This window comes from Abramis brama (assembly GCF_963993115.1).
Source record: "Abramis brama genome assembly, chromosome: 15".
Lineage (NCBI taxonomy): Eukaryota > Metazoa > Chordata > Actinopteri > Cypriniformes > Leuciscidae > Abramis > Abramis brama.
The window spans coordinates 20,284,720-20,304,998 of record NC_139977.1 but is presented as its reverse complement, the minus strand read 5'-3'; the positions used below and the strand labels follow the sequence as shown (position 1 = coordinate 20,304,998).

At 43.5% G+C, this 20,279-nt stretch overlaps 1 long non-coding RNA gene across 1 annotated transcript; it reads right to left on the bottom strand.

Moving 5' to 3' along the window:
• Positions 1–2,810: 2,810 nt before the first annotated feature.
• LOC311097313 lies at positions 2,811–19,648 on the bottom strand. Its single transcript, XR_014609237.1, has 3 exons — positions 19,387–19,648; positions 4,315–4,412; positions 2,811–4,044 (listed from the first exon to the last, which is right to left on the bottom strand). It is a non-coding gene; the product is annotated as an uncharacterized lncRNA (long non-coding RNA).
• Between the last annotated feature and the right edge of the window lie 631 nt (positions 19,649–20,279).

The following is a 20,279-nucleotide window of genomic DNA, read 5'->3' as shown; positions in this document are numbered from 1 at the left end:
AGGTCAGCAAGGCTCTTTCACCAGAGACAAGATGAAATGTCTTTCATGCTCATTATTGAGCTGTGGTCTTTATTTTTTTTATCATGCAGGCTGTCCTGTGATAAGGAGATAGTGAGGTGGATGCGGGGACGCTCTTGTGTGCTTGTCCTACCGAAGCTTGTGTGTCAGACACAGAGAGCATTGGATTGCCCAGACAACCCATTATCTCTCTGTGGTTGCAAAGTTCCCGGACTATGCCACAGACCCTAGCAGTCTCGGTGCCCAGCTACCTCAGATGGTACCTGTGCCTCGTCCGGCATGGCTGCTGTCAGTTTATGCCAAAGACATGCTGACCAGGCTGCCGGAACTAAAGGCCAGGGTGACCTCCATCTATGGAACTATCCTGAAGATGGATTCTACTAAAAAGGTAAGAAGACACATGCTCATAACATCACCATTAGTAGAGATAGGTGTAGGCTAGGTCACTTTATTGTTGTCATGTTTTTTCTGTCACAAAATTATAATAACTGTAAACTGACAGGTCTTTCCATATTAATACTTCTTTTCATCCTATTTTAGGTCACTAAGAAACTGGCTGGTAAGGCTGCTGGCACAGCAGCATGGGCCACAGATATGGGTAACGAGTTTGGGCAGGTCCTCATGTGTGTCCTCACTGAGGCAGAGGGTGATGGACTACTCCCCATGTGCTCTGGACTCGTGGAGTGCTACCGGAGAGCTGGGGAAGCTCCTCCCCAAGTCCTCTATGTGGACCGGGACTGTTGCTCTGCCACTGGGAAATGAAAGGCGGCTGCAATGTTTGGTGAGTGGGACCAGCTGATTGTCAGGCTGAATGTGTGGCACTTCATGCGGAGGTTTGCAGTAGGAGTGACCACAGACAGCCACCCGCTTTATGGCCCCTTCATGAAACGCCTCACCTCTTGCATCTTTGAATGGGATGCTTTGGATGTGGAGAGGCTGAAGGAGGCCAAGCGGGCGACAGGCTGCAAGCCCACCGCCAAAGAACTAGCAAAGCATTGTCACCGCCGCACTCGAGGGGCCCAGGAGACTAAGCAGCTCATTGAGAAGCTGCTTATGGACTTCATGGGGGCAACGGACACCATGGGCATCAAGCTCCTTGACCAGCAGAGGATGCAGGAGATCTGGCGGACCCAGCAGCGCCACTTACAGTGCATCCAGGACCCGCCAGGTGTACAGCTGTACAGGAATACAGGACAGGTGACCAAGGATGGGGTCATTCTTCCCTCGTACCGTTGTGCACTTGGCTCAACATCCCTGGAGTCGTTCCACTTGCACCTGAATCGCTTCGTGCCAGGTTTGCATTACATAAAAATAGCGTCTGTTGTTTATTTGTGAATATTTGCACTGTATGTTTTTTTTCATGGTGATCGGAATTTGTTTTTAGGTACAAGTGCAAATGCCTTGCATTTTCAAATGTACCTGTTGGAAGGACTGGTGCAGTGGAACGAGGCACGTGGGGTCGCTGCTGTTGAAGGTGCCAGTAGGGAGGAAATCTGCTATGGCGGCCAGCTGCTGCAGTACTGCAATGCACTGAGCCAGCAGCTTCTGGATCAGAAACTGGCACAGTTTACACCAGCCCTGGTGAATACACAGGGATTGTGTTTATGAACACATTTTACTTTTGCTGCTTTTCACCCATGTGTTATTAAAACATCTATGTGATACACTCTGTGTTTCTACAGGAGAGCTCATTGGTGTGGAATACTTATATTCCCAAACCAGCAGAGCGTTTGAGGAAGACGCAGGTGTAGATTCCAGATGGGATTCGGGAAGAAGACCTGCAGGGTGATCTGGAGGGTGATGAGGGGTTTGAGGATATGTATGCCTTGATGAGCCCATTGAATTCATGGTGCTCGAGGGCACTGACCTGCAGCCCCTTCAGGAACAGACAGCGGCCCTACACCCTCCTGGTCCTGACTCCGTGATGCTGGTTCTGAGCCGGTATGCAGTTCAGTTCGGCGTGTACAGTTCGGGTCAGACCTTTAAGTGGCTCCTAGAAAATGACGTGGGCTGGGTTGTGGGGCTGGTGGCTAGCCATCAGCAGGAGCGTGTGCGCAGCGTCTCCACATCTCCACTGATGGTCCACAAGGACACCTTGGCCCGCTACGCAAATGCATATTCTGCTGTTAAGGAGTCAGGTTCCGGAGGGCATTCATGGATTCCAGAGTCCAGGCCTCACAGCCTGGACAGGAGGGCCAAGCCCTTGTTGGATTTCACAGGTACAGGGCAGAGACACTGCAGGAACTGTATGAGTCCAAGGACAAAGACCACATTGGGTGAGAACAGTCATTTGAATAACAATGTCATGCTGATATAAGTTGTATTTTTTGTGATAATTGATGAATCTAATTTCTAATGAATATATTTTTTTTAATCAGTTACGTCAACTGGCTGAGGAAGCAGACCGGGGACCCTATGGAAGCAGCCCTTAAATATATCAGGCGCCGTGACCAGGAGGCATTGATGATAGAGGAGTTTATTCATTTCTTTTCATGCACAGATGGAGAGTGTGGGACCAGATGGCCAAGCTGGTTATGACCACGTCATTAGGCTGGCCAACAGTCTGGTTGCCCTGCGCCATCAGGGGTTTGTTACTCAGTGTAAGGTGGATGAGATCGTCATGCTGTGGAACAACTTGTCAGATCATGACAAGGGCCGTCTTATATACTTCCCCCGCCACCGTGACAGACAACTGAAGGGTCGCTCCAAGGTCAGCCATTCAAAGACCAATTTGACCCCTGGCACTGAAAGTCTGAAGAGGTACTGGTTTCTGTTGTTTTTCTCACTTTGTTACTTCTTTATCATTTGATTCTCTTAAAAGTTCTTTGTATTTTGGCTATAATCATCATAACCGGTCTCGTAACCAATGTTATTCACTTGTTTGATCCTTTTTCACTTTGCAGATGCTTCCTTTGGTGTAGGTGGACCGGCTCAGTGGCCCAGCTCAAGCCGTGTGGAGGAAGCCATCTGCCTGGCTCCCTGCCGGTCAGACCATCGCCGGACTCCGGGTAAACCAATGGGCTGCCATCATAAGGGACTACAGGATGATTCGGGATATAGTCCTGGGCAGCCCCGGAAACATGGCTCTGACAAAATTAAAGCTCTTTGAGCTAAACCAACTCACAATCTCCCAGTGGTAGGTTCATTAATTAATTGTTCATGTTTGCATCTGTTTTCATATTCATTATCATTTTCACACATAGATAATTATTGTCTTTTCTGAATGTAGGCACCATGACCTTCAAGGCGGTTCAGGATTACACCAGCCCGGGCGAAAACACAGGTATTGTGGTCATGCACATGCTACTTATGGGTAGCAGCTGTATTTCACCCATGTGTTGTTAAAACATCTGCATTACGCACTCTGTTTTTCTATAGGTGAGCTCATTGGTGTGCAATACTTGTATTCCAAAACCAATAGAGCATTTGAGGAACACTTTGCTGCAGATCCTGACACCCCAGATGAGCTTCGGGATGAGGACCAGGAGGGGGATGAGGGGTTTGAGCTTTGACAAGCCCCTTGAATTTGGAGCTCACCTGCAATGTGTATTCATTTCTTTTGATGCCCAGGTGGAGAGTGTGGGACCAGATGGCCAAGCTGGGTATGACCATGTCATAAAGCTGGCAAACAGACTGGTTGAGCTGTGCCATCAGGGCTTCGTCACTCAGGAGAAAGTAGATGGGATTGTCACTCTGTGGGACAACCCGTCAGAGCATGGCATGGGTACTGAATACCTTGAGTGCCGGTCCTGGTCACTGGATATCCTGAACCAACTAGATCCCATCCACCATGAGATGTTTCCGGTGGTTTTGGTCTCTGAACTCCTCCCTCCTGTGCAGTCAAAACTTCTGGAACCGGTCCGGCATGGCCACTCAACCTCTGAGTTTGCCATTCAGCAGTATGCATCCGGACAGGCAGTACAGCGTGATCAAGGCAAACCTCCTCCGGTGGGCTCGACGGCAGCAGCTGTTCCCTGACCTGCTTTTGACCCACTATACTTTCTAGAGCTGTTTGTAGACCAAAACCTGCAAGAGAAGTAGCATTTCTAAGCCATGGGTTTCAATTTAGGAGCAAAATAAAGCCTGTGGTTAACATTCATGGACTTTCAAGGTGTATTTTACAACAAATAAAACACAATCAAACATGATTGTAGCTGATGTGTGTTTTTTTTGTTTTTTAAAATGTAGGATGTTGAGAAGGAGGTGAGTAAAATGCTAAACAATGCAGGTAGCCTTTATAGCAACTTGTTACCAACACAGAGAGAGATGTGTAAATGCATTATCCATGTACTTTACCTCACTAGTGTAATCCTTAGATTTTCTAGCCCATAAACTGGCTTTGCAGGTTTGCATGCAGCATTTGCAAAGGGTTTGTTCTACTACACCAGTCCTTCCTGCAGATAAAGCAGAAAATTAGTGCATGTTTATGAGAAAGTGAGGCTGTTATCCAAATTTGGCGCCCACACATCTGAACCAGATGCAGCAGCAGCAATTTTCCTAAAAGTGACCTAAAAGAAGAACTAAAAAGTTACACATTCTAGAGACAGACCATTTCCTGCCTGTTTAAAGAGAAAAAATAACCAACTTTGCAGGCATCATAGAGAAACCACAAAATGGTTGCATTACTCTGACATTTCATTAAGAGTGTGTCTGAGATTTTGTCATTCAGGCGGTGTGATATACTTCTAAAACCTTTCTTTTCTTTTAAGTATGATAACGTCAAGAATGTTTAATTAGTCTTTCTGTGCTTGATATGCATGGCATATCATTCTCTCTCCTTCCCAGTTGTCTGTCATATATTCCTTATTATATAGTGGCTGTACAAATGATGATTTCAGCTGCTTTGGTGTAAATATTTGGTAAACACACCTTTGATTCTCCTGAATTTGCTACCCGAGATGTAAACACGAGATTGATGGTGATTATTTTGCTTTTTAATAAAAGTATATTAAAATGAATAATTGTTCATATATTCAAATTGATCCAATAGAAAAAAGCTGTGAAAACATGGCATTTTGAATATATATATATATACACTCACCTAAAGGATTATTAGGAACACCTGTTCAATTTCTCATTAATGCAATTATCTAATCAACCAATCACATGGCAGTTGCTTCAATGCATTTGGGGGGGTGGTCCTGGTCAAGACAATCTCCTGAACTCCAAACTAAATGTCAGAATGGGAAAGAAAGGTGATTTAAGCAATTTTGAGCGTGGCATGGTTGTTGGTGCCAGACGGGCCGGTCTGAGTATTTCACAATCTGCTCAGTTACTGGGATTTTCACACACAACCATTTCTAGGGTTTACAAAGAATGGTGTGAAAAGGGAAAAACATCCAGTATGCGGCAGTCCTGTGGGCGAAAATGCCTTGTTGATGCTAGAGGTCAGAGGAGAATGGGCCGACTGATTCAAGCTGATAGAAGAGCAACTTTTACTGAAATAAGCACTTGTTACAACCGAGGTATGCAGCAAAGCATTTGTGAAGCCACAACACGCACAACCTTGAGGCGGATGGGCTACAACAGCAGAAGACCCCACCGGGTACCACTCATCTCATCTCCACTACAAATAGGAAAAAGGCTACAATTTGCACGAGCTCACCAAAATTGGACAGTTGAAGACTGGAAAAATGTTGCCTGGTCTGATGAGTCTCGATTTCTGTTGAGACATTCAGATGGTAGAGTCAGAATTTGGCGTAAATAGAATGAGAACATGGATCCATCATGCCTTGTTACCACTGTGCAGGCTGGTGGTGGTGGTGTAATGGTGTGGGGGATGTTTTCTTGGCACACTTTAGGCCCCTTAGTGCCAATTGGGCATCGTTTAAATGCCATGGCCTACCTGAGCATTGTTTCTGACCATGTCCATCCCTTTATGATCACCATGTACCCATCCTCTGATGGCTACTTCCAGCAGGATAATGCACCATGTCACAAAGCTCGAATCATTTCAAATTGGTTTCTTGAACATGACAATGAGTTCACTGTACTAAAATGGCCCCCACAGTCACCAGATCTCAACCCAATAGAGCATCTTTGGGATGTGGTGGAACGGGAGCTTCGTGCCCTGGATGTGCATCCCACAAATCTCCATCAACTGCAAGATGCTATCCTATCAATATGGGACAACATTTCTAAAGAATGCTTTCAGCACCTTGTTGAATCAATGCCATGTAGAATTAAGGCAGTTCTGAAGGCGAAAGGGGGTCAAACACAGTATTTAGTATGGTGTTCCTAATAATCCTTTAGGTGAGTGTATATATACAGTGAGGAAAATAAGTATTTGAACACCCTGCTATTTTGCAAGTTCTCCCACTTGGAAATCATGGAGGGGTCTGAAATTGTCATCGTAGGTGCATGTCCACTGTGAGAGACATAATCTAAAAAAAAAATCCAGAAATCACAATATATGATTTTTTAACTATTTATTTGTATGATACAGCTGCAAATAAGTATTTGAACACCTGTCTATCAGCTAGAATTCTGACCCTCAAAGACCTGTTAGTCTGCCTTTAAAATGTCCACCTCCACTCCATTTATTATCCTAAATTAGATGCACCTGTTTGAGGTCGTTAGCTGCATAAAGACACCTGTCCACCCCATACAATCAGTAAGAATCCAACTACCAAAGAGCTGTCCAAAGACACTAGAGACAAAATTGTACACCTCCACAAGGCTGAAAAGGGCTACGGGGAAATTGCCAAGCAGCTTGGTGAAAAAAGGTCCACTGTTGGAGCAATCATTAGAAAATGGAAGAAGCTAAACATGACTGTCAATCTCCCTCGGACTGGGGCTCCATGCAAGATCTCACCTCGTGGGGTCTCAATGATCCTAAGAAAGGTGAGAAATCAGCCCAGAACTACACGGGAGGAGCTGGTCAATGACCTGAAAAGAGCTGGGACCACCGTTTCCAAGGTTACTGTTGGTAATACACTAAGACGTCATGGTTTGAAATCATGCATGGCATGGAAGGTTCCCCTGCTTAAACCAGCACATGTCAAGGCCCGTCTTAAGTTTGCCAATGGCCATTTGGATGATCCAGAGGAGTCATGGGAGAAAGTCATGTGGTCAGATGAGACCAAAATAGAACTTTTTGGTCATAATTGCAGTGTGTGCAAACCTGGTGAAAAACTACAGGAAACGTTTGACCTCTGTAATTGCAAACAAAGACTACTGTACCAAATATTAACATTGATTTTCTCAGGTGTTCAAATACTTATTTGCAGCTGTATCATACAAATAAATAGTTAAAAAAATCATACATTGTGATTTCTGGATTTTTTTTTAGGGCCCAAGCCCTGAAAGGGCGAAGGCCCTATTGTTTTCGTAAGGATTATTATTAGGGCCCAAGCCCTGAAAGGGCGAAGGCCCTATTGGTTTCGTAAGGATTTTTTTAATTTTTTTTATTTTTTTGTGCCTTTTTGCCACTTTTGGGGCCCTTAACATGCTCAAAAACTCTTGAAACTTAGCACACAGGTCAGAACCCGCGGCCATCAGGGCCGGACTTAAGCTGGTACCCGGGCGTGGCAGGGGGGCTCGACAGCGCCCCCTGGAATGGGGTCCGAAACCTTGGTCCATATATCAAACACGCTTGCATGTAATAATCTGAAACTCAGTACACGTATAGATCTCATCGGGCCGCACAACTTTCGTGCTCTAAGTTTTACAAAAGCCCAACAGGAAGTCGGTTATTATACGTTGTTTGGAAAATGCATACAATGGAATGTGAAATACTCCTCCTAGGGAATTCATCCGATCGCCGCCAAACTCGGTGTGAATGAAGTCAAGACATTGAGGATGAATTCTTGCGAACAGATTTTTTATATCTCGAACGGTTTGGCCGTGGCGAGGAAACGAATTTATGGCGAATAATGGGACACAGGAAGTGTGTTATAACTTCTGCATACATTAACTGATCTTGCTGAAACTTCAGCAGTGTATTCGTTGTAAGAGGCCGATCACATGGATGTGACCTTTGTGAGTCAAAGTTATAGCGCCACCAACTGGCAACAGGAAGTGTGTCACTTTCAAAATGCTTTGAAATCACTCTCTTATTTTTACCCGATTTGCTTAAAACTTTATGTGTATAATGTAGACACACGGCAGATGTAGACCTGTGAAAGGATTATTGATATCTTAGATACTGTTGCCGTGGCAACGCATCAAACTTTAATATTCTTTTCGGATGCTTTTGAGACTCTTCACATGCTTGAAAATGCATGAAACTCGACAGACACATCACATTTATTATACAGTAGACATGTGCAAAGTTTCAGAAACGGGCGTGGTGGAATGGCTCAGTAGCGCCACCTTTAGTCAAAAATGGGGGCTTAGTTTTAAGTAGAGTCACAAAACTTGGTAGGTGTATTGTTCTCATCAAGCAGGACACCTTTCTAATTTACAGTCATAACCTCAGACCCACAGGAAGTCAGATATTTTGGTTTGAATGTGGATTTTCTGGAGAATTTTCTCTCTCTCTCTGTGTGTCTGTGTGTGTGTGGGGGGGGGGGTTTGTCTATTCCATTTAATCTTTGTTTTTCAAGGTTTCAGGGGCTTTTGGGGCCCTTAACGTGCTCAAAAACTCTTGAAACTTTCCACACAGGTCAGAACCCACGGTCATCAGAGCCGGGCTGAAGCTGGTACCCGGGTGTGGCAGGGGGGCTCAACAGCGCCCCCTTGGACACGGTCTGAAAACTTGGTCCATATATCAAACACGCTTGCATGAATTAATATGAAACTCGGTACACATATAGATCTCATCGGGCCGAACAACTTCCGCACTCTAAGTTATTAGCTCTGCCCAACAGGAAGTCGGCTATTATGGGTTGTTTGAAAAACGCATGCTGTGGAATTATATATATATATATATAAATATAGCTGCGAGCAGCGATGGAGGGCCCAAGGCGGTGTCACCGGCTTGGGCCCGCAATCGCTGCTCGCAGCTATATATATATATATATTTAGGGCCCAAGCCCTGAAAGGGCGAAGGCCCTATTGTTTCCGTAAGGATTATTTTTTTTCTTTTTTTTCTTTTTTCTTTATTATTATTTTTTTTCCACCTTTTTGCCACTTTTGGGGCCCTTAACATACTCAAAAACTCTTGAAATTTTGCACACACGTCAGAACCTGCGGCCATCAGGGACGGACTGAAGCTGGTACCCGGGCGTGGCAGGGGGGCTCGACAGCGCCCCCTGGAATGGTGTCCGAAAACTTGGTCCATAAATCAAACACGCTTGCATGTAATAATATGAAACTCAGTACACATATAGATCTCATCGGGCCGAACAACTTTTGTGCTCTAAGTTTTACAAAAGCCCAACAGGAAGTCGGTTATTATACGTTGTTTGGAAAACGCATACAATGGAATGTGAAATACTCCTTCTAGGAAATTTATCCGATCGCCACCAAACTCGGTGTGAATGAAGTCAAGACATTGAGGATGAATTCTTGCGAACAGATTTTTGATATCTCGAACGGTTTGGCCGTGGCGAGGAAACTAATTTATGGCGAATAATGGGACACAGGAAGTGTGTTATAACTTCTGCATACGTTAACTGATCTTGCTGAAACTTCAGCAGTGTGTTCGTGGTAAGAGGCCGATCAGATGGATGTAACTATTGTGAGTCAAAGTTATAGCGCCACCAACTGGTAGCAGGAAGTGTGTCACTTTCAAAATGCTTTTGACAAAAGTGAGGGGGTTAATAGTTTAGCATCCAAATACATTGCAAATATTGAAACATTTTGATTCTAATGAGAGGGTTACGTGAGACCAACACTGCTTACTTTCGTTTTTATTTTTACATTCAATTTAAAGGATTTGTTGTGGAATATTTTGAGTGTATCATAAAATCAGAATAAGGTAAGACAAGTAATAATTTCTGTCTTATATACTTTCTGTATATATATACAGTGAGGAAAATAAGTATTTGAACACCCTGCTATTTTGCCAGTTCTCCCACTTAGAAATCATGGAGGGGTCTGAAATTGTCATCGTAGGTGCATGTCCACTGTGAGAGACATAATCTAAAAAAAATAATCTAGAAATCACAATGTATGATTTTTTAACTATTTATTTGTATGATACAGCTGCAAATAAGTATTTGAACACCTGAGAAAATCAATGTTAATATTTGGTACAGTAGCCTTTGTTTGCAATTACAGAGGTCAAACGTTTCCTGTAGTTTTTCACCAGGTTTGCACACACTACAGGAGGGATTTTGGCCCACTCCTCCACACAGATCATCTCTAGATCAGTCAGGTTTCTGGGCTGTCGCTGAGAAACACAGAGTTTGAGCTCCCTCCAAAGATTCTCTATTGGGTTTAGGTCTGGAGACTGGCTAGGCCACGCCAGAACCTTGATATGCTTCTTACAGAGCCACTCCTTGGTTATCCTGGCTGTGTGCTTCGGGTCATTGTCATGTTGGAAGACCCAGCCTCGACCCATCTTCAATGCTCTAACTGAGGGAAGGAGGTTGTTCCCCAAAATCTCGCAATACATGGCCCCGGTCATCCTCTCCTTAATACAGTGCAGTCGCCCTGTCCCATGTGCAGAAAAACACCCCCAAAGCATGATGCTACCACCCCTATGCTTCACAGTAGGGATGGTGTTCTTGGGATGGTACTCATCATTCTTCTTCCTCCAAACACGTTTAGTGGAATTATGACCAAAAAGTTCTGTTTTGGTCTCATCTGACCACATGACTTTCTCCCATGACTCCTCTGGATCATCCAAATGGTCATTGGCAAACTTAAGACGGGCCTTGACATGTGCTGGTTTAAGCAGGGGAACCTTCCGTGCCATGCATGATTTCAAACCATGACGTCTTAGTGTATTACCAACAGTAACCTTGGAAACGGTGGTCCCAGCTCTTTTCAGGTCATTGACCAGCTCCTCCCGTGTAGTTCTGGGCTGATTTCTCACCTTTCTTAGGATCATTGAGACCCCACGAGGTGAGATCTTGCATGGAGCCCCAGTCCGAGGGAGATTGACAGTCATGTTTAGCTTCTTCCATTTTCTATTGATTGCTCCAACAGTGGACCTTTTTTCACCAAGCTGCTTGGCAATTTCCCCGTAGCCCTTTCCAGCCTTGTGGAGGTGTACAATTTTGTCTCTAGTGTCTTTGGACAGCTCTTTGGTCTTGGCCATGTTAGTAGTTGGATTCTTACTGATTGTATGGGGTGGACAGGTGTCTTTATGCAGCTAACGACCTCAAACAGGTGCATCTAATTTAGGATAATAAATGGAGTGGAGGTGGACATTTTAAAGGCAGACTAAAAGGTCTTTGAGGGTCAGAATTCTAGCTGATAGACAGGTGTTCAAATACTTATTTGCAGCTGTATCATACAAATAAATTGTTAAAAAATCATATATTGTGATTTCTGGATTTTTTTATTTTAGATTATGTCTCTCACAGTGGACATGCACCTACGATGACAATTTCAGACCCCTCCATGATTTCCAAGTGGGAGAACTTGCAAAATAGCAGGGTGTTCAAATACTTATTTTCCTCACTGTATATATATATATATATATATAAATATAGCTGCGAGCAGCGATGGAGGGCCAAAGCCGGCGGCACCGCCATCCCCGGTGCCTTTAGGTAACTAAAGGCACCGGGGTTGCGGTGCCACCGGCTTGGGCCCGTAATCGCTGCTCGCAGCTATATTTATATATATATATATATATATACATATATACATATATATATATATATATATATATATATATATATATATATATATATTTTTTTTTTTTTTTATTTTTTTTTTTCATTATTTTTTTTGTTGCCTTTTTGCCACTTTTAGGGCCCTTAACATGCTCAAAAACTCTTGAAACTTTGCACACAGGTCAGAACCCGCGGCCATCAGGGCCGGGCTGAAGCTGGTACCCGGGCGTGGCAGGGGGGCTCGACAGCGCCCCCTGGAATGGGGTCCGAAATCTTGGTCCATATATCAAACACGCTTGCATGTAATAATATGAAACTCAGTACACATATAGATCTCATCGGGCCGAACAACTTTCGTGCTCTAAGTTTTACAAAAGCCCAACAGGAAGTCGGTTATTATACGTTGTTTGGAAAACGCATACAATGGAATGTGAAACACTCCTCCTAGGGAATTCATCCGATCACCACCAAACTCGGTGTGAATGAAGTCAAGACATTGAGGATGAATTCTTGTGAACAGATTTTTGATATCTCGAACGGTTTGGCCGTGACTAGGAAACGAATTTATGGCGAATAATGGGACACAGGAAGTGTGTTATAACTTCTGCATACATTAACTGATCTTGATGAAACTTCCGCAGTGTGTTCGTTGTAAGAGGCCGATCACATGGATGTGACTATTGTGAGTCAAAGTTATAGCGCCACCAACTGGCTGCAGGAAGTTTGTCACTTTCAAAATGCTTTGAAGTCACTTTCTTATTTTTACCCGATTTGCTTCAAATTTTATGTGTATAATGTAAACACACGGCAGATGTAGACCTGTGGAAGGATTATTGATATCTTAGATACTGTTGCCGTGGCAACGCATGAAACTTTAATATTCTTTTCGGATGTTTTTGAGACTCTTAGCATGCTTCAAATTGGATGAAACTCGACAGACACATAACACTTATTAGCCAGTAGACATGTGAAAAGTTTTAGAAACAGGCGTGGCAGGGGGGCTCAACAGCGCCACCTTGAACAGGGTCTGAAAACTTGGTCCATATATCAAACACGCTTGCATGAATTAATATGAAACTCGGTACACATATAGATCTCATCGGGCCGGACAACTTTCCCTGGTCAAGTTTTACGCCAGCCCAACAGGAAGTCAGCTATTATGGGTTGTTTGAAAAACGCATGCTGTGGAATTTGATGTCCTCTTCCTAGAGAATTCATCCAATCGCCTCCAAACTTGGTCCGCATGAAGTCAAGACATTGAGGATGCTAAATTGCGGACTGATTTTTGATATCTCGAATGGTTTGGTCGTGGCGAGGAAACGAATTTATGGCGAGAAAAGAGAAACACGAAGTGGTATAACTTCTGCACACATTAACTGATCTTGATTAAACTTCAGCAGTGTGTTCGTGGTAAGAGGCCGATCACATGGATGTGACATTTGTGAGTCAAAGTTATAGTGCCACCAACTGGCAACAGGAAGTGTGTCACTTTCAAAATGCTTTGAAATCACCCTCTTATTTTTACCCGATTTGCTTAAAACTTTATGTGTATAATGTAGACACACGGCAGATGTAGACCTGAGAAAGGATTATTGATATCTTAGATACTGTTGCCGTGGCAACGCATCAAACTTTAATATTCTTTTCGGATGCTTTTGAGACTCTTCTCATACTTGAAAATGCATGAAACTTGACAGACACATCACATTTATTATCCAGTAGACGTGCAAAGTTTCAGAAACGGGCGTGGTGGAATGGCTCAGTAGCGCCACCTTTAGTCAAAAATGGGGGCTTAGTTTTTCCTAGAATCACAAAACTTGGTAGGTGTATTATTCTCATCAAGCCGGACAACTTTCTAATTTACAGTCATTACCTCAGACCAACAGGAAGTCAGATAATTTGTCTATTCTATTTAATCTTTGTTTTTCAAGGTTTCAGGGGCTTTTGGGGCCCTTAACATGCTCAAAAACTCTTGAAACTTTGCACACAGGTCAGAACCCACGGTCATCAGAGCCGGGCTGAAGCTGGTACCCGGGCGTGGCGGGGGGCTCAACAGCGCCCCCTTGAACACGGTCTGAAAACTTGGTCCATATATCAAACACGCTTGCATGAATTAATATGAAACTCGGTACACATATAGATCTCATCGGGCCGAACAACTTCCGCACTCTAAGTTATTAGCTCCGCCCAACAGGAAGTCGGCTATTATGGGTTGTTTGAAAAACGCATGCTGTGGAATTTGATGTATTCCTCCTAGAGAATTCATCTAATCGCCTCCAAACTCGGTCAGCATGAAGTCAAGACATTGAGGATGATAAATTGCGGACGGATTTTTGATATCTCGAACGGTTTGGTCGTGGCGAGGAAATTAATTTATGGCGAGAAAAGAGAAACACAAAGTAATATAACTTCTGCATACATTAACTGATCTTGATGAAACTTCAGCAGTGTGTTCATGCTAAGAGGCCGATCAGATGGATGTAACTATTGTGAGTCAAAGTTATAGCGCCACCAACTGGCAGCAGGAAGTGTGTCACTTTCAAAATGCTTTTGACCGCACTGACATGGATAATGGTGCAGAGTATGAGCATGAATTCCTATGGAAGTAGGAATGAACTAAAAAACGTTCGCTCTTCTCTGCCCGTTCCTCGCCGTGGACGCACACCATATATATATATATATATATATATATATATATAGCTGCGAGCAGCGATGGAGGGCCCAAGCCGGTGACACCGCCACCCCGGTGGCTTTAGTGTAACTAAAGGCACCAGGGTGGCGGTGCCACCGGCTTGGGCCCGCAATCGCTGCTCGCAGCTATATTTTTAGATTATGTCTCTCACAGTGGACATGCACCTACGATGACAATTTCAGACCCCTCCATGATTTCGAAGTGGGAGAACTTGCAAAATAGCAGGGTGTTCAAATACTTATTTTCCTCACTGTATATATATATATATATATATTATTTTTTAATGAAGAAATAGTAACCTGTATGTGTTTCTTGCTTTCTTTTCACTCACAGTACTCTAAAAATTGCAGATAATTGTTATTATGAATGTTTAAATTGATGTCTAGAGAAATACAATGATTGACAAATGACATCCAGTCATATTTACAGATGTAACTACTCCTTGAGATTAGTTTTTCCAATACACAATTTAGACAATCTCTCAAATCTAGCATAATGTCGTTTTAAACATGGAATTTAAAGATGTTTCTGGTCTACAATCTGATCTGTCAGATGATGCTCGAAAGAAGAAAAGTTTTCGTCTTGAATGCAGCGGAGAACGTTTGTCATGTAATTCCTCTGAATTACGAAGCAAGATCGTCCGACAACATTTATTTAGCAACAACGTTTAAGTTTTGTTTGCGGTGAGTGGAAATTAAAATACACATTTAGTGTTTCTAATTCTCGTTTTGCTCTGCGTTTTCAGGTAACGTTACCAAAGAAAAAAGAAGAGCCAAGGAAAACGACGAAAATTTGACAGACATCTATGCGGAAACGACACATGGTAGGGGAGAACGGGGTAATGTGAGACATCGGGTAATGTGAGACACCCCCTATATCTAGGCAACGGAACACAATTGTGGTCATATGACCATTATGTTTTCAAGCCCCTTCCATTTCCCCTTGGCCATGAAGGAGAGGACCTCATGGTGCTGTAGTAAGCATGTTTTTTTCACAAAAATATTTTTTTTGCACGTAAAAGTAAATTTTCTTGCTGTCAACTTAATCAACTGTTGTGCCAAAGCAAATTGATTCAAGCAGAAAAACTTATATCATACATGTTGATGAACTACCAACATATAAAACCATGTGGTGATGCTAGCTGAAGATAAGCCTAAATTGCTAAGAGAGATCGTTTTTTTCTAAAATGTGGCGGTGGGGTAAAGTGAGACATGAGGCACAAGTTAAGTTTAGTCTTAAACATATTTTAATGTAATATTACATGACATATGTTTTATTTTTAATGTCATAAACATAGTAGAAAAGCCATCATGCCAAGGCAATACACCAGGAAGAAAACCTGGGGCAAAACACCCCTCGAGGAGATGGAGAGTGCAGCCGCTGAGGTCAAGGAAGGAAAGAAGTCTATAAGAGCAGCTGCAAGGGAGAGAAATATTGACAAGTCAAGCCTCCTAAGATTCATAAAGAAAAAAAAAGAAGGGGGAAGTAAAATCAGTAGCCCGGGGTGCAGTAACTGAGGCAAAGAGGTGGAGCACCTTCTCCCTCTCACCTTGTCCGAATGGAGCGTTTGTCCCCTCCTCGACAAAACCCCCAAGGTCCGTTTTAGGACCGAGGTCGCTCCGACAGGAGCTCCGCACTCTCCCTGGGAGCCTGCTAGGGAGTGAAGTCAGCATGGGAATCTCGTCCATCTGCAACCTCACGGACACTGTCCATTTTGTTTTCGGAGGAGGACCTTCCTCCACCGCTTTTTCTCCAGGGGTGTCTCAAGCCCCTGGAGTCGCTTCGCCGTTTACCCAGACCGACTGTTCGACAAGCATACGTTTTACCTTTGGGATCAACCGAGAAGCCCCGGACGGTGAACCGCGATGCGCAGGCTCCCTACACACGGGTCTTGCTCCACTCGGGCCTAGGCTCGAGACGACACGGCCACTCATAGGGCGCATGAGGAACCATCCGCCGGGGGCAGGGGCGGGAGGCATCTGGATCGAGGCCGTAACCGGGAAGGGTGCTTTCAAAGCGGGGGGAGGCGCAGGGCAAAGTTCGGCTCTTAAGATGTGCCAGGGGGGCCCCAACTAATCCAAGCCTCCCGACGCGCCCGCGGCCACCTTTGCGGACATCCGTTTCAGACGGGCCATCTGAGTCTTCCGAGAGGTCCGGGAGGTCTGCGAGCATGGAGCTCTTCTTCAAATACAAGATATTTTTGGACATTTTTACAAGGAGGAATATCCTCCAGTGTGTCTTTCACCCCTAGCTCACCCAGGACGGTGCACGTTCACCGGTGTGCACGCCCTGGCACCGAGGGACTGGGTGTCCAAACCAGACCCTATTTACTGGAAGTCTCGCCCGCACAAAGTGAACTTTCTCTGGGCTGGGTCAGGCTGTTTCCCCACCCGGTCTGACCACCACGGTTCTCTGGTCCATGTTCCTTGTCCGAGCGGAGCATTGTCCCTCCTCCACAAAGACCTAAAGGTCCGTTTTAGGACCGACTTTGCTCCAGACGGAGCTCCAGTGGTGGCGGACAAATCCGAATCTGGCTCAGGACGGGCCACCCTCCCTGGGCTGGCCAGGGGAGGTCTGACTGCATTGAGTTATCCAAATGTATCACAATAATTTGGACATAGTTCATTTTTTTTTTAGGAGGAATTTCCACCTGTGTGCCATTCACCCTTAGCACGCCAAGGGCGTTGCACCTTCACTTGGATGCGCACCGGTGGGTCATCAAAAAAATGTGCTTAATTGACCAATCTCCATGATTCTGTTACTAGTCCGACATTAGTTCTGGAATGTGTGGTTGTCAAGCTAGCTGTCAAGATTCTTACTGTTACAACATGTGTTGTTATGGAAGTTTCAGAGTGGAAAAAGTAAGTGGATCAGTTTACCCCCAGCTGGTTCACTTTATCCCCTTGATTTCTCTGGTCTGTCTCAGTTTACCCCTAAGCTGGGGTAAAGTGAGACACAAGACCACTTTTTTAAAAACAATCATATTTTCACTGCCTTTCGTCCTGAATACATTCTAATAATTTCCATTGCTAGGAAACATCCTGAATTAATGGGAAATGTGTAAATTTGACTGATATATCATTTTAGCTCGCTTAGAGGGGAACAAATGTAAAAAATGTCTCACTTTACCCCACTCTCCCCTATGTGCATTTTAATTATTTTATACATTAAAATTAATCCTTATATAATCATACTGGATTCAATTCGTGTCGATTTCTGATGGTTTTGAGTGAAAGGAATGAAGATTCAGAGTTAACATTAACGATGCTTAAACCTTAATAACTGTCAAATTAAGACACGGTAGATTAGATCATCTAAGGAAACAGCAGGATGTTAAATGCAGTCATTGCGAATATTTACACCATTTTCTTCTTGAAAGCAAACAGTTTCTTTTCCTGAATCCTGTAACAACTTTGAACCCGAGCTGAAGATGTAAATTCAGCTGTGAGCCAGTGAGACGCTCTAGTCTAGTGCTAGACTGCCAATGCGATGCTGCCCTCCAGCGGTTGGTCTGCGCGTACTGCACGCGTAAACACTGGGTTTTTCCAGTTGATACAGTGTAAAACATGAAAAATTACAGTAAATTCATCATTAATAATTCATAATTTATAAAAATGAGGAACGCTTCACGAATTTGCGTGTCATCCTTGCGCTATGGCGAAACGGATCTTCGGGTGAATTGTTGCAATTTGTTTCACCCGCCTCCGCTCACGGATTGGCCGAAGGACGAATTGTTTCACCGCGCCCCGCCTCTGCTCCCCTCGCCTCATTGGCCGGCCGACGAATTGTTTCAGAGGATACGAAGGTTTGATGAACGTCTAGATATCGGACGTGCAGAACACGTCAAAAAAAGACGTCATAAAAACTTTCATTCTAGCTCCTCAGTGGACGTCTTTTCAACGTCCGACTTTTGTGACAAAGACGTTGTAAAGACGTGTTTTGGACATCATTTTGCTTAGTGGGAACGTGTGAAAGAAAACTCAAAGATGTATCCAACCCGACGCGAAAAGGAATTTCAGTCCATTCCGCTCTTTGGGTGGCCCGCCATCTGATTCTCTCCTCGAATGCGCTGTTCAGCGTCAGTGATTCAATAACTCGAACACAGTAGGGATGGGCAAATGAAGCCTCTTGAAGCACTGAGGCTTTCCCCTGAGTGTTTCGGGAAAAGATTCAAAGAATTCGACTCTCAAGAGTGTCGAAAACAGCGCCATCTTGTGGAAGGTCAAATTTATAGCAGCCATGTTTATGAGCAGCTGAATGCGCAGTGCCGTTGTTTTATCCATTAATCACAAATAAAAGACTGACAACGCTAAATGTTCAGTTTTCTGATAATATAATTAACATATTAAAGTGTGGCAATAAAATAAATGTAACAGTTATATTAATACTACACAGAAATAAAAAATAACAGAGTTGCTTGATGCAAGTAAATGTTAGTCTATTTATGGTTTCTATGCTGTTTATGTGTCAGAATATAATGATCATGTAACATAGGCTGTAGGCTTATTTATATATATAATTTTTTTTTAGTAAATGGACTTAAACTTCCAAAAACCTGTAGAGTAGTGGTCTGGGTTCAAACATTCCGACACGCAAAAGGGAAGCATTCACGTGCCTGGAAAGAAAGTGAGGCTTCGTTTTTCGTTGATCACGCGTTTCTCCGAAAACAATACGCGCTCCGACACGGAGCTTCATGAGAAATTGCGCTGCGTACTCGAGACGCGCTTTGAAGCTTCAGTGTCAAATGTAACATCACTAGAACACAGTCCGAAAAGCACAAAAAAACGGCCTGCACATAACCGGACAGCACACTTAATTCACTCACATAAAATCATGACAACCTTGAAATGATTTTTCGATTCAATATCGTTCACTTAAAAACTCAACAGATCACAAGATCAGTTGTTAACATCATACAAGTGATATTACGAACATAAATCATGCACAAAACAAAATATTTATGAGTCTATCTTCAAACAAACAAAACATTATTCAATTTGAACTCACACCAATTCCCTTTTTAAACAACTCAGTTGATGCTGTTTCCTCCGTGTGACGCAGCTGACATAAAGTTGATCGATTCGATCTCAGTCTATAACTCGTTACAAAACTCACTCAAATCAGCAAATCTCATTCGATATATATTCCTAAACACTTCAGATCTAGGTTTTAACTAATAATTTCTCTAATATTCTTCTCTTTTCAGGGTTTCTCTGCAGAACAAATCTTCTCCCAAGTTCAACCAAATCGTCTCCGTCTACTTGTGGGCGGAGTTACAATCACTGAATCAACCTAATTGGTCTATCTACCTCTACAGTGCGATTTCATCATTTCCATTGGGTAAGTTTTTTTTCTGTAGTATGTTTTATATTCCATTTAATATAATTTTAATATTATTGCATTTCATGTCTCAGCTCCACCTCCTGTAGTATGCGAGGGAAGAAAATGAGGACTCACTTCACTGCGCCATCAGCTGCAGTCAAAGGATCTGCCCTTATGTTGTTAAAGTTTGGTTATTTAAGAAACTGATAAATGTAGCCTACTAATAAAGCTAGATGCCCTGTTAATATATGTGTGATATATTTATTTAAACTGCCACTACACCTCAGAAGATATAGATAGGGTAGGGATTACAAAATGTTATGCAGGAATCAGGTACGCGATACAATAAGACTAGATGTGACCAGACATGATCTGCTCACCAATATATCCCTGCAGTTTTTTTGGGGTTTTTTTTTTTTTTCTAACCCTAACCCTAACCCTAGCTCTGTGACTTTTTTTTCTTGAAGGCGATAAACAATTATTTGAGCAGTGGAGGATCGGCCACAACATTTAAAATCGGTGAATGGGTTGGGCGCAGGGGGGCCAACAGAGAACATTGGTATGGTTCCATTGCGCTA